Source organism: Bubalus bubalis, chromosome 21 (assembly GCF_019923935.1).
Source record: "Bubalus bubalis isolate 160015118507 breed Murrah chromosome 21, NDDB_SH_1, whole genome shotgun sequence".
Taxonomy (NCBI): Eukaryota; Metazoa; Chordata; class Mammalia; order Artiodactyla; family Bovidae; genus Bubalus; species Bubalus bubalis.
In genome coordinates this window covers 39,915,971-39,929,501 of record NC_059177.1, presented here as the reverse complement: position 1 = coordinate 39,929,501, position 13,531 = coordinate 39,915,971, and the positions used below count along the sequence as shown (strand labels likewise).

At 40.8% G+C, this 13,531-nt stretch overlaps 1 long non-coding RNA gene across 2 annotated transcripts in view; it reads right to left on the bottom strand.

Moving 5' to 3' along the window:
- LOC112581160 overlaps nucleotides 1–12,221 on the bottom strand; it is a 76,802-nt gene extending 64,581 nt beyond the window's left edge. The window contains exon 1 of one of the 2 annotated variants that reach the window (XR_006547326.2): nucleotides 11,927–12,221. This is a non-coding gene — a long non-coding RNA (uncharacterized LOC112581160). The remainder of the gene's footprint in view (nucleotides 1–11,926) is intronic. The other variant, XR_003105613.3, reaches the window with a different exon arrangement.
- Nucleotides 12,222–13,531: the final 1,310 nt, after the last annotated feature.

Below are 13,531 nucleotides of genomic sequence, written 5' to 3'. Positions count from 1 at the left end.
CTAGTCTAATTTCTCATTCTCTATGTCCAAGATACATCATCTCTGGCCTGGATCATGACGTCCACTCTTGCCTTCTTATAGTCTTTCTCCTCACAGTAGCCAAACACCACCCATTAGATCTGCAAAGATTGTTACCAAATGTCCATGAAATAACAAGCAATAACAGTTAGTAAAGTGCCTTACAGATTTAATAAATTAGCTCACTGAATATATATGTATGTGTGTGGGGATATACATGTATGTATGAGTGTGTGTGTGTGTGTGTGTGTGTGTGAATGAGAGATCGATCCTCCGACCACTTTCAGAATCACACTCCTTGAAGATGGAGGATGTGGAGGAGACTTTGGACGAACTGATTCTAGGGATCCAATCCTTCTCCACTCAGCTCACCCATCATCTTCTCTTGAAAGTCTTTCTGATACCCCAGGAAGGGTGAGGTACCCACTCTATGCTCCCATAGTATTTATCCTACCCCAGCATTTATCCCATGGAAAAGCAGTTCGTCAAGGCTGTATATTGTCACCCTGTTTATTTAACTTATATGCAGAGTACATCATGAGAAACGCTGGACTGGAGAAACACAAGCTGGAATCAAGATTGCCGGGAGAAATATCAATAACCTCAGATATGCAGATGACACCACCCTCATGGCAGAAACTGAAGAGGAACTCAAAAGCCTCTTGATGAAAGTGAAAGTGGAGAGTGAAAAAGTTGGCTTAAAGATCAACATTCAGAAAACGAAGATCATGGCATCCGGTCCCACCACTTCATGGGAAATAGATGGGGAAACAGTGGAACAGTGTCAGACTTTATTTTTTGGGGCTCCAAAATCACTGCAGATGGTGACTGCAGCCATGAAATTAAAAGACGCTTACTCCTTGGAAGGAAAGTTATGACCAACCTAGATAGCATATTCAAAAGCAGAGACTTTACTTTGCCAACAAAGGTTCATCTAGTCAAGGCTATGGTTTTTCCAGTGGTCATGTATGGATGTGAGAGTTGGACTGTGAAGAAGGCTGAGTGCTGAAGAATTGATGCTTTTGAACTGTGGTGTTGGAGAAGACTCTTGAGAGTCCCTTGGACTGCAAGGAGATCCAACCAGTCCATTCTGAAGGAGATCAGCCCTGGGATTTCTTTGGAAGGAATGATGCTAAAGCTGAAACTCCAGTACTTTGGCCACCTCATGTGAAGAGCTGACTCATTGGAAAAGACTCTGATGCTGGGAGGGATTGGGGGCAGGAGGAGAAGGGGACGACAGAGGATGAGATGGCTGGATGGCATCACTGACTCGATGGACATGAGTCTAGGTGAACTCCGGGAGTTGGTGATGGACAGGGAGGTCTGGCATGCTGCGATTCATGGGGTCGCAAAGAGTCGGACACGACTGAGCGACTGATGTGATCTGATCTGATATAATTATTATTTGCTTTCCTTCTTCTATCCCACATTCTGCTCCATTATAATTGCCCATGTGTTTCTCTCCTTCTAGAGTACAAATTTCTAGAAGGCAAGAGTCATATCTATTATTTCTGTATCCCTAATGTCTGATATATACCTTTAGCTAGGTGCTAAATAGGTATCTGTTAAATGAGTGACAATATACTTCTGAACAAAACCCATGAGAAGGAGTTCCCCAAGATGGGCTGTCAGGGACCATACTGAAGGGATTCCCTCAAGAGGAAAAAGAGAAACTGTTACTGCTGAGATGACATCTAAACTCTAAAATTACATGATTCTGGATAATAGAGCTCCACAAATTACAGGAAACATGTTTCTTTCAAGGGTTAACAGTTAATAATTTTAAAACCACCTCATGTCATTTTTGCTAACATTGATCAAATAACAAAAGATAACTGTAAATAATAAAACCTAGTTTTTCACTGTTGAAGAAAAAGACTATAATGAAAAATCTGATGGAATTTTAATAAGATCTTTAATGTAGTTAACAATATAACACCAATGTTAATTTCCTGGTTCTGATCGCTACATTATAGTTATACAAGATATTAACATTAAGAGAAGCTGGGTGAGAGATAATGAAAACTTTTTTCAAATTTTCTAAAAAAAATTTTTTAATTTATTTTTGACTGCACTAGGTCTTTGTTGCTGCACGTAGGCTTTCTCTAGTTCTGGAAAGCAGGGGCCACTCTCTAGTTGGGGTGCTCAAGCTTCTCACTGTGGTGGCTTCTCTTGCTGCACAAGCTCTAAGGCATGAATTTCAGCAGTTGGAGCTCAGCGGCCCTAGAGTACGGGCTCAGTAGTTGCGGCACACGGGCTTCATTGCCCTGGGGCATGTGGAATCTTCCCAGACCAGGGACTGAACTATGTCCCCTGCATTGGCAGGCAGATTTTTAACCACCACTAGACCACCAGGGAAGTCCGAAACTTTTTTTTGAACTATTCATGAAACTTTTCTCTAAGTCTAAAATAAGTTCAAAATTCAACTGTCTATGGTACATTCTTTTAAAGTCATACTCTAAGAATCTAACATAGGTGATAAAATTTCACCAAGAAGTACATGGGGGTATAACACCTTAATAGCTTTCTGTGTTACTCAGAATGACAGAATTTTACAGTTTAAAATAAATCTTGGCCGTCCCAGTTCATTATTCTACTCTTGAGGGAACCCCCTCAGTACTATCCCTGACAGCCAAAAGCCTTTGCTAAGATGTCTCCAAGGACAGCAGTGTATCTCTATCCTAAAAATGAATTACTGGAAGAACAGCTTGAATTGTTAGAAAGATCATCCTCTTTTACCCACCAAGGTGAAATTAGCCTCATGTTGATTCTCTGGACCCCACATGGTGATGATCAGTTTCATGAAAACAGTCAGCATCATCCCACCTGTGGTTTTTCTTCTTCAAGTAAAACACCCCCAATCCCTCTCCAGATGATATAATGATGCTTTAACAGGGGTCACTGATGCTTTGATGCAGTCATTTCTAAACTTTTTTCTCAGCCACAGAACTCCTCATCAAAGAAATTCTCAGGTAGAAGTGAAAGTTGCTCAGTCATGTCCAACTTCTTGCAACCCCATGGACTGTAGCCTGCCAGGCTCCTTTGCCCATGGAATTCTCTAAGCAAGCCCCTCATGTAGAAGTCAGTATGTAAAACAGATAAAACTTCTCTGCTGGAGATAGTAGGTGAGGAGACCAAGGGTTATCTGATCCCCTCACCTCTTCCCTTCCCTAGTGGTCCTTGAAGCACAACTGTTGGAACGTTTAAAACTTCCAGAATAGATAAACCTCTTCCTCAAACCAAAGGCATGAAAGAGCATGGGCACCTCAGAAACCAAGGCAGGTGTGTAGGGAAGATGTGTTGAGTACATGCTTTCTAATGTCTCCAAATTATACCACATGGACAATCCCTGACTTACCTGTTGGGCCATAAATCGTAATGATCATGACAATAAGAACTAAGACTTTATATGTATTAACTGAAGAATCCTATGATACAGATCTTAGGCATATCCCATGTTATAAATGAGAAAACAAAGGCATGACATAGGTAAACCAACTTATTCAGTAGAAGTGGTAGAACTGGATTTATAACCCGTATCTCTCTGACTCTGAACTATGCACTTAACTGCTATATTCTCCTGCTTCTCGGGAACAGAAATCTAAAAGGATTATGGGACTCCAGCCTACTCATCTAGCATCCTCACCTATACAGTAGTCACTTTACAACCTGGAATCATCTTGGAGTGAATTCACTAGGAAATCCATTGTAAACACTCTACTCCTGACATCAAGCCTCTACAATATAATCCATCTCCCTTGCTTCGGACATATTTCAGTTCTCAATTTAACAATATCACCTTGGAATCTTAGATCCTAAGGATTAAGCATTTTGGAATGGTCGGTCCATACGTAAGGGTCATCTATAGATACTCTTAGGCTAATGCCCAGCAGAGAAATGGTTTGCAAGGAACCCAAGCACCCTGTGTAGTTCTGACCTATGGCTGTTTTATGCTTTTACACAGAGCAGATGCTTGGTGAGCCTCAGTATGCAGCCTTTCCTCCCCAAGTAAGGGCTGGGATGGTGTTCATTTGTTGTAAATGCCTTCCCGTGTTTCCTTTCGGTGGAAACCCCCTACCTTAACACTTCAGTATTTGGCATTTGCATCATCAGACCTCACTTTCCAAGTTCCACCCCAGAGCACAGAGTTGGCTGAGCCCAGATAATTAGCATACTAACAGTTCCATGTGATCCTAGCTAGACCAATAAGACTGAATATCAAGACGTGTTGGAACCATTGGAAAAGATGTCTTTTCCCTAGGACCTCTGAGTTAAGAGACTGCAAATCCAGCAGCCATCTTGTTACTGGGAGACTACCAACTCAATGTTGAAACCAAAGAGAAGAAAGCAAAGTCAAGATATGAAACAGATTTCAGAAATCTTCACTCAGACACCACATCCAGCTGTGCTTAGGGATGGACTCATTATACTTAGGTGAACTAATAAATTCCCTTTGTAGCATAACCCATTCCAGTTGGAAGTATAACCTTTGAATTCTCTGTAAGCCTCTCCTGCTCATCCTTTATAAAATTATAACCTTCACCATACCGTGGTGCTCCCTAAACCCCTTCCTACACTTATCTTTTTTTCCTAAGCACTTATGTAATACACTACAAGCTTTACTTATTTGCCTCATTTATTTTCTGTCTCCCCAACTAAACTCCATAAAGGCAGAGCTTAGGCCTACTTGTTCATAGCTTACTTTGAATGGAATGACCCCAGAATATAGCAGGTACTCAATAAATATCAATGTTTGTGAAATGAGTGAGTGAGAGAACTTGGAAATCAGATAGTTCTAAATGGTTTATATGGAAATTCTCTTTGAGCATTATAAAGTCAGGATGGAAGCTTCCCCTGTGACCGAACATGAGGCAATTTCTCTTCTAATTTCAAATATATGTTTAATAAGCATGTATTGAGCACCTATCTAGCTCATCACTGTGCTAAACTCAAAGATAAATACAGTCCCTGCCCTCCAGTAGCTTTCAAAGGGATGCTACTGTCTGGGACAACAGCCAGTTGGAGAAGCACCAGCTTTCAAGTATGAACATCCTTCCAGAGGAAGGCAAGGTAGTCTTTGGGCCCTCTCCTTCTCCCTGTCCCATGTTCATAGGGTGATCTACAAACTCAAAGTGAAGACTTACATATATCCCAGTCTGGGAACTGAGAGACAAGCACAAAAGGCAAAGATACAGCTTAATTAAGGAGAGGAGAGGAGAGGAGAAATAATAATAATAGAATCTCATCAAGAACAGGGAACTGACTGTCGCTCCTCATGAGGACTGAACTGGACCCCTCTGGGATCTAAGACACCTTAGCCGTCTGGTTATCTTGTGGTTTCCTCAGCGTCCCCTAGAGTCCTGCTGTTGGCATAACTCAGCCTTTCTTGATCAGTCTCTGTTTCTCTTGGTTTGCTTGCTCTCACATTCACGCGCTCTTTCCCCTCTTTTTCCCCCCTTTTCTTTCCTCATTTCCTTCCTTTCTTCCCTTCCTCCTCCCTCTCTCTTTTTCTTCCTTCCTTCCTTCACTTATTGAGTTATAATTCACATATTTAAAATTCAGTTTGCTGAATTTTTACATATACACACATCTGTGAATTTATCATCACAATTAAAAGAGTGAACAGATCTGTCATTCCCCAAATTTCCTAAATCTTTTCTTAATCCTCTTTGCCTCTCTCTACTTCCTCTCGCCACCCTCATGCAATTGCTCACATGCAGTTTAGGTTGTAGTTTCTAAACTTTCTTATAAAAAGAATTATGCAGTATGTACTCATTTGTCTGGTTTCTTTTACTCAGCATACTTATTTTGAGATTCATCCATGACATTGCCTATAGCAATATTCCATTTCTTTTTCCCTGTGGCCTGACAGTATTCCACTACAGGGACATACCACAGTTTGTTCATCCATTTACCTATTGATTGCTATTTGTATTGTTTTTAGTTATTTGACTAGCAATGAATAAGATTTCTATGAATATTTGTGTACAATCTCGTATAAACACACATTTTCGTTGTGATTCAGTAAATACCTGGGATTGGAACAGCTGGGTCTCATAGGAAGTGCATATTTAAACTGTTAAGAAACTGCTGCTGAACTCTTTTCCAAAACGGTTGTACCATTTTACATTCCCACACAATGTATGGGAGTTCTGGTTGTTCCACACCCCCACTAACACTTGTTATGTCAATCTTGTTTTAACTTTAGCCATTCTAATCAGTGCAATGCTACTTACTTGTGGTTTTAATTTGCATTCTCTAGTGAATAATAATGTTGAGTATCTTTTCATGTGCTTAATTGCCATCTGTACATCTTCATTGCTGAAGTACACATTCAAATCTTTTGCCCACTTTATTAGGTTATTTGTTTTCTTGTTGTGCTTTGAGAATTTTTTATGTATTCTAGATATAAATTCTTTCCCATGTATGTGATTTGTTAATATTCTCTCCCACTCTGTGGTTTACTTTCTCATTCCTTTAAAATAGAAGAAAATCATAATTTGATGAAGTCTAATGTATTAATTTTATTATGGTTCATGCTTTTGATGTTATATCTAAAACATACACTGAACTCAAGGTCACAAGGTTCTGCTTTCTCATAGAAATTTTACAGTTTTTGGTTTTACATTTAAGTCTGTGGATCATTTTCAGTCCATTTTTGTATATAGTATGAGGTATGGATTGAGGTTTATTTTGTGGCACATGGATATACAATTGCTCTGCAACAATTTGTTGGAAAAACTGTTCTTTCTCCATTGAACTGCCTTTTGAGGGGCCTTTGTCAGAAAGTCTATTAATCAGATATTCTTGGGTCAATTTCTGGAGTCTGTATTCTACTTCATTAATCTACTTATCTACCTTGGCTTCAATACCATACTGTCTTGATTATTATAGCTTTACAGTAAATCTTACAATCAGGAAATTAGTTTAATTCTATTTTTTTTTTAATTTCTTTCTCTTAAAACAATCTGCTGGAATTTCAAATGGGATTACAAAGACTATAGTTTAATTTGGGGAGCATCAGCACTTTAATAATGAATCTTCCAATTCATGTAATGGATTATCTCTTCATTTTGTGTATCACCTGTAGTTTCTCTCAGCAATGTTCTATAGTTTTCAGTATACAGATCTGGAACATCTTTTGTCAAATTTACCCCCTAAGTATTTCATTTTTCCAATGCTGTGTAAATAGCATTGTTTTTGTCATTTTAATTTCCAGTTGTTTGTTGCTAGAAGAGTTTCTTTTTGCTTCATTTCTATTTAAAGCAGATCTTATAAAACCAAGCCATTTCTTAAGCCACTGGCCCAAGTTGTTGTCTGAGATGTGGAATGAACCCAGTCTAGTCAGCTACAGCTAAGAGTGCAGAGTCATATGGTACAGATCAGGCACATATCTTTGCTCACCTCAGGGATGGCTCCGGGTCACTGACCCTCGGCGGGATTGGCCCTTGATGAACCCATTCTATACCCTGTGTTAAATGATCACAAACAAATCAGTAAAATGATGAGAACTAAATGTTAATTCTGTTCTTTTAAATTTTGCACAGGAAACTTATATGGCTGTTTGGGAGGGCCAGCAAAAAAAAGAATCTTGCATTGGAAGTCAAGTATTTATTTCTGTTGGCATCTCTAAATACAACCATATGGTCCTAGAGGCCAGAATGTTACAAATTCCACCTACTACAGGAAGATCTAAATTCCTAGGAGACCATATGTCTAATGATGTATCCCATCCCCTTAATTTACACTCTCTTTTACCATAAACTCTGCTTTAACTGGTCTGCTAAGCTTAGAAGGCAGCAAAGTCCAAGGGATGCCTTGGGTAAATAGCAGGACTTAGAACTTTGTGACCATATGACTGCCCACTAAAAAAGGATATCTTGAGCCAAATACAGTTTTAAAGGAAGGCATTTTTAAGCCCAATTTTCTTAGTGAATTATGTTTTTCAGCACATGCTTATGCCTTTTTTTTTTTTAATTCTCATGCATTCATTCATTTTTTCATTCAGCAGTTGTCCATGTAAAGCTAATGTGGATCTCAATGCTACAGTGGTGGTAGGGGTGGGAGGTAACACCAAGATTCATAATGAGGATTCCTGTTCCTAGGTAGGGAAACACACAGACCAGTACAACATGAATAAAGATACAAAGTGGAATATCTGGCACTGTGATTTGTAAAATATAAGGCAGTATTCCAATGTCTGTTATTTCATAGCTCAGAAGCAAAGACAGCACTGTAGAGAGTTGAGAAAGGCCTTCTAGGGAATGGAGGGAGACATGATCTGGTTTAACAGATGCAGAGAAATCACTTACCTAGGTGAGAGGAAAATGTCTACCCATTTCTCCAAAGACCTCAGTGTATTGTGCTGGAGGAACGCTGAGAAGAGGATGTGGAAGAGGGATGTGGTCAATCACATTTTCCAAAGACAGCCACACTCCTCATCATGAGACAGAATCTAATTCTCTCCTTGAATGTGACTGGGCTTTTGTGACTGTTCAACCAGTAGCAAATGGCAGACACGATACCACTTGGAAGAGTCAGTCATAAAATTTCATGTCTGCCCTTTTCACCAGAACACTCTTCCTAGAGCCCTGAGCTACGGTGGGAGAACTCCCACAGCCCTGAAGGTGCTACGCTACGAGGAGGCCCAGTCTACTTGATCCATAGACTGCATGGAGAAACCCTGAGAAAGAAATGTCTAGCTGGCCTTCAGATGCTCCAGTCCCAGCCACCTCTGACTGCAACTGCATGAAACACTCTAAGCCAAACTGCCTAGCTGGGCCTTTCCCAGAGCACTGACCCAGAGAAATCATGACAAATAAAGAAACAGCTACTGCTGTTTTAAGCCACTAACTTTCAGGGTGATTGGTTACACTAGTAATAGATGATCAGAACAAGGAAGTAAGAAATGACGTGGCTGCTTTTATTTTTTCCTCCTTTCATGTCAGATTTGGGCTGACTGGGACTTGATGACAAGTCTGATTCCATAGTGCAAAAGAGGTAGTTAGAATACACCCAAGACTAGAAGTAGTATCTACATAATTGGCCAACAAGATGGTAGAGAAACAGGCTCTTCAAAGCTTTGGAGACAAGACAGAACCACCACTGAAGCAGGTTGCTAAACTGAGAACCACAGGAGGGTCTCACACAGGATGCAAAGGCAGAGAATCCACTACCCAAACCCATGACAAGGTTACAGATAAGCAAGTGAAGCTTGAAGAAGTGTGACCTGACACTGAGTTATGAAGATCTAGTTATAGTGTTTCTCCCAGCAAGGGATACAGAATGATCTCAGAGCCTGGAGGGAGATGAGACCTTTGATACCACCTGTGTGGATTAGATGGGAGTCAGATCAGGAGAGGTGCCAATCAGCTCATTTTGTTTCCAGTCAGCCCAGATTAACTGCCTGTCCCACTCTACCCTACTTCTCTACTTGCAGAAGGAAATGGCAACTCACCCACTCCAGTATTCTAGCCTGGAGAATCTCCATGGACAAAGATGTCTAGAGGGTTACAGTCCATGGGGTCACAAAGAGTTGGACATGACTGAGTGACTAAGCATCACTCTACCCATCCTCCAGCAAAAGGAAAAAAAGAGGCCAGAAGACCAAGTAAGAAAGTAAGTCTAAGAAAAAAAAGAAGGTAATATGCAAAAGAGGAAGATATTATGGATGGCATTCTGGTATAGAACACATCCACCAAAAAATCAAATTAGGGAACCTATACTAATTTAGCAACATGCATCAAAACATTTCAGGCAACATGCCTGAAAACATTTTTAAAAGACAGAATAGAATGCAAACATTTAAGTAACTGAAGAATGATCAATTTGATCAAATATTTACAACAGCTACATTCACACCTAAAAGGGGAATATCCAACAATCTAATTGTCCAACAGATTAGCTAAATTGCAGAATAGTATGCAGGCTGTTTTGAAAATTGTTATACAACATGAAAAAAACACTACCAAAATATTGTTTAGTGTAAAATTTTTCCTAAACAGCACGTTCTGGGCCTGTTCCTTTAAAGATGCCCGTAAAAATTCCTCATGCCACTTGGTACTCAAGAAATGTTGGCTCCCTAAATGAATTCTATAATTTTCAGTGCAGACCTATTACATGCCAGGCATGGTCTTTCACCTCCACATAATCCTAGGAAGTAGATACTATTACCATCCCTGTTTTGAATGGGTGAAAATAGTGGCAGAAGATTAAGAAATGTGCCCAGTAAATGGTAACACTGGGGCAGCTAGGGACGCACAGTCTGGGTCCAAAATACAGTATTGTCTCTTAAGCTAGACAATGCCTAAAATAAGTGATATTTGAAAAACTAAAATTTAGTTTTGCCCCCGTCAAGACTTTACCCTCAATCATCAAGGAAAAAAAGGAATAATGATATTCACTAGGTCTCATGATTATTGGCAACAAATCTTTCAGAACTAAGGGCAGAGGGAATGGTAACCAAGACTCCAGCATTAAGAAGGAGAAGGTGGAGGGATCCAAGTATATTCATTATTTACATTTTTTTCATTTTCTTCACTGGCCTCGGGAAATAGAGAAAGCAGAAGGAGGGAGGATAAAAAGGAAAGCAAATCTGTTACTAAGTACTTTGGAATCATTATACGGGAAAGATGTCAGTAAAAACATTTTAAATGCATTATCTTGGGGTCTTCTAGTTGCAGATTCATTTTATCTCCCTACTTATCTGTATGCATTTGTTTCAGCACCGATTACACTAGCGTAGTTTGTCATAAATTAATTTAGGTCTGTTCAGGAAATTTAACAAATCTTACCACCAAGAATTAAGATGAAATGAGAATAAAGAAACAGCTGATCACTGTCCCCTCAAGAGACTATCTCATGCTGTTTCTCAGTTGTTTCTAGACTCAGGTTAAGACCCCCAACTGGAAAACAGGATTAGTGCTACATGCACATTTGCTGCTTGAAATGGGGATGGCGCCAGCAAGTCGCTATTTCCCTCTCACACCTCCCCATTTCTCTGTCAGCATTGGGAATTGGGACTGATATGTGGTGGAGAGTGGGAAGTGTTAACCAAAATTCCCCCTCCCTCAACTTCCGCATGGCACTCACGCATGTATTACGCCACCCTAACGCCCTCCATACTGTCCAAGGGGAGAGCAAATGGAGCCTCACAATATATTTTATTTCATTTCTCCCTTCATTCTCACACTTAGAAAGAAACGGGTGAGGTTAGATAAAATTGCTACTTAATAAGGTGTTACTGAGTGTGTAATTGCTCCCAGAGTGTTTTTAGAGTGATAGTCCGCCGGTAGGAGCCAAGCTTGTTATAAAGAATCTCGCTAAACTGCCCAACGACTGCAATTCCATTCATTTGAGATTGAGGAACACACCAAAGATTAAGCAGTATCTTTTACTAAAATACTTTTCCTCCCACCTCATTTCAAACAGGTCAGCAAATTCAGAAGTTCAAGGTTTCCGTCCTTGAGTTGCGAGGGAACAGGTTTTGAAGTTAGTGCTAGAGTGACTTCAGAACCTTCTTTCCGGCAGCAGCAATTTACTAGCAAGCACATGTGATCTTCAACGGGGCTGCAGGCAGAATCAAGGCACTGTATAATTTCTTCAGAGCTTAAGAAATCTTAAAGATCATGATTGCATTCACGTGCCCTATTTCACAAAGTAGGTCACCCAGCTGGAAGCGGATGTTAGTTCTGCTGTTAACTTCCTCCTCTTCCTATCTTCTCCCCAACAGAGGCATGGCAGACCCGGAACAATGTCGTGGTGGGCCGAGGGATGGGCATAGTCTGACTTGGCAGGTAGGCTTCTGCTTAAATTGACACAGTTCTCACTCGGTATTAATGTTTCTCTTGATGAAAACCGTGCCAATTTCAGAACCTCAGAAATGGTTTTAGCCCTTCCCCACACATACCGTGTAGCTTTCAAGCCTTTCCTTCAAAGCTCTGTCTGGAGGGTGCCAGGTGGGGACTGTCCAGGGCTCCCCATTCTCCTGCTGGACGCTCTTGGAGGTAGCGTAGAGCTACCTTAGAATCCCTGAGTTTTCGTTTCCTCTTGAAAGTGTCTAACTTATGGAGCTCACATGAAGGTGTTCATTGGAGAAGCACTGCCTGGGAAACAGCGGCTGTTCCCTAACTTCCGGTCATGGGACTTTCACTTCCGCAGGAGATAACATAGCTAATCACGTCACGTTCAGCGGCTTTCCCAGCGTCCTTTTCAAAGTGCTTTGGTTAGCAGTGAAGCAAAAGCAAGGAAACGTGCTGGTGTACCTGCATGTCTAGGTTACGGAGTTTATGAGAAGCCTCAGCTTTTGTGGACTCCTGTCAATTTCTGGAGAGTGAGATAGATTTAGGAAATAGGACTACACCCCTGCCCCCCACCATCTTTCCAATCACTCTAAAATCTTGGAGGAGCTATTTTTTTCTGTTTTGGGAGTTTCCTCCAGAGCCTCCACTCTGTGGATTTTATTACTTTCATTTAACCTCCTTTGTTCTGTTACTTTAGGTGAATTATTTTTGCTTATTTTTACTGTGTCATTTGAGGCTATCAGTTCAGTTCAGTTCAGTGGCTCAGCCATGTCTGACTCTTTGAGACCTCATGAACCACAGCATACCAGGCCTCCCTGTCCTTCACCAACTCCCAGAGTTCACCCAAACTCATCTCCATCAAGTCGGTGATGCATCCAGCCATCTCATCCTCTGTCGTCCCCTTCTCCTCCTGCCCCCAATCCCTCCCAGCATCAGAGTCTTTTCCAATGAGTCAACTCTTCGCATGAGGTGGCCAAAGTATTGGAGTTTCAGCTTTAGCATCAGTCCTTCCAATGAATACCCAGGACTGATCTCCTTTAGGATGGACTGGTTGGATGTCTTTGCAGTCCAAGGGGCTCTCAAGAGTCTTCTCCAACACCACAGTTCAAAAGCATCAATTCTTCGGTGCTCAGCTTTCTTCAAAGTCCAACTCTCACATCCATACATGACCACTGGAAAAACCATAGCCTTGACTAGATGGACCTTTGTTGGCAAAGTAATGTCTCTGCTTTTCAATATGCTACCTAGGTTGGTCATAACTTTCCTTCCAAGGAGTAAGCGTCTTTTAATTTCATGGCTGCAGTCACCATCTGCAGTGATTTTGGAGCCCCAAAAAATAAAGTCTGACACTGTTTCCACTGTTTCCCTATCTATTTCCCATGAAGTGATGGGACCGGATGCCATGATCTTCATTTTCTGAATGTTGCGCTTTAAGCCAACTTTTTCACTCTCCACTTTCACTTTCATCAAGAGGCTTTTGAGTTCCTCTTCAGTTTCTGCCATGAGGGTGGTGTCATCTGCATATCTGAGGTTATTGATATTTCTCTCAGCAATCTTGATTCCAGCTTGTACTTCTTCCAGCCCAGCATTTCTCATGATGTACTCTGCATATAAGTTAAATAAGCAGGGTGACAAGATACAGCCTTGACATATTCCTTTTCCTAACAGAAGCAGAAGATATTAAGAAGAGATGGCAAGAATACACAGAAGAA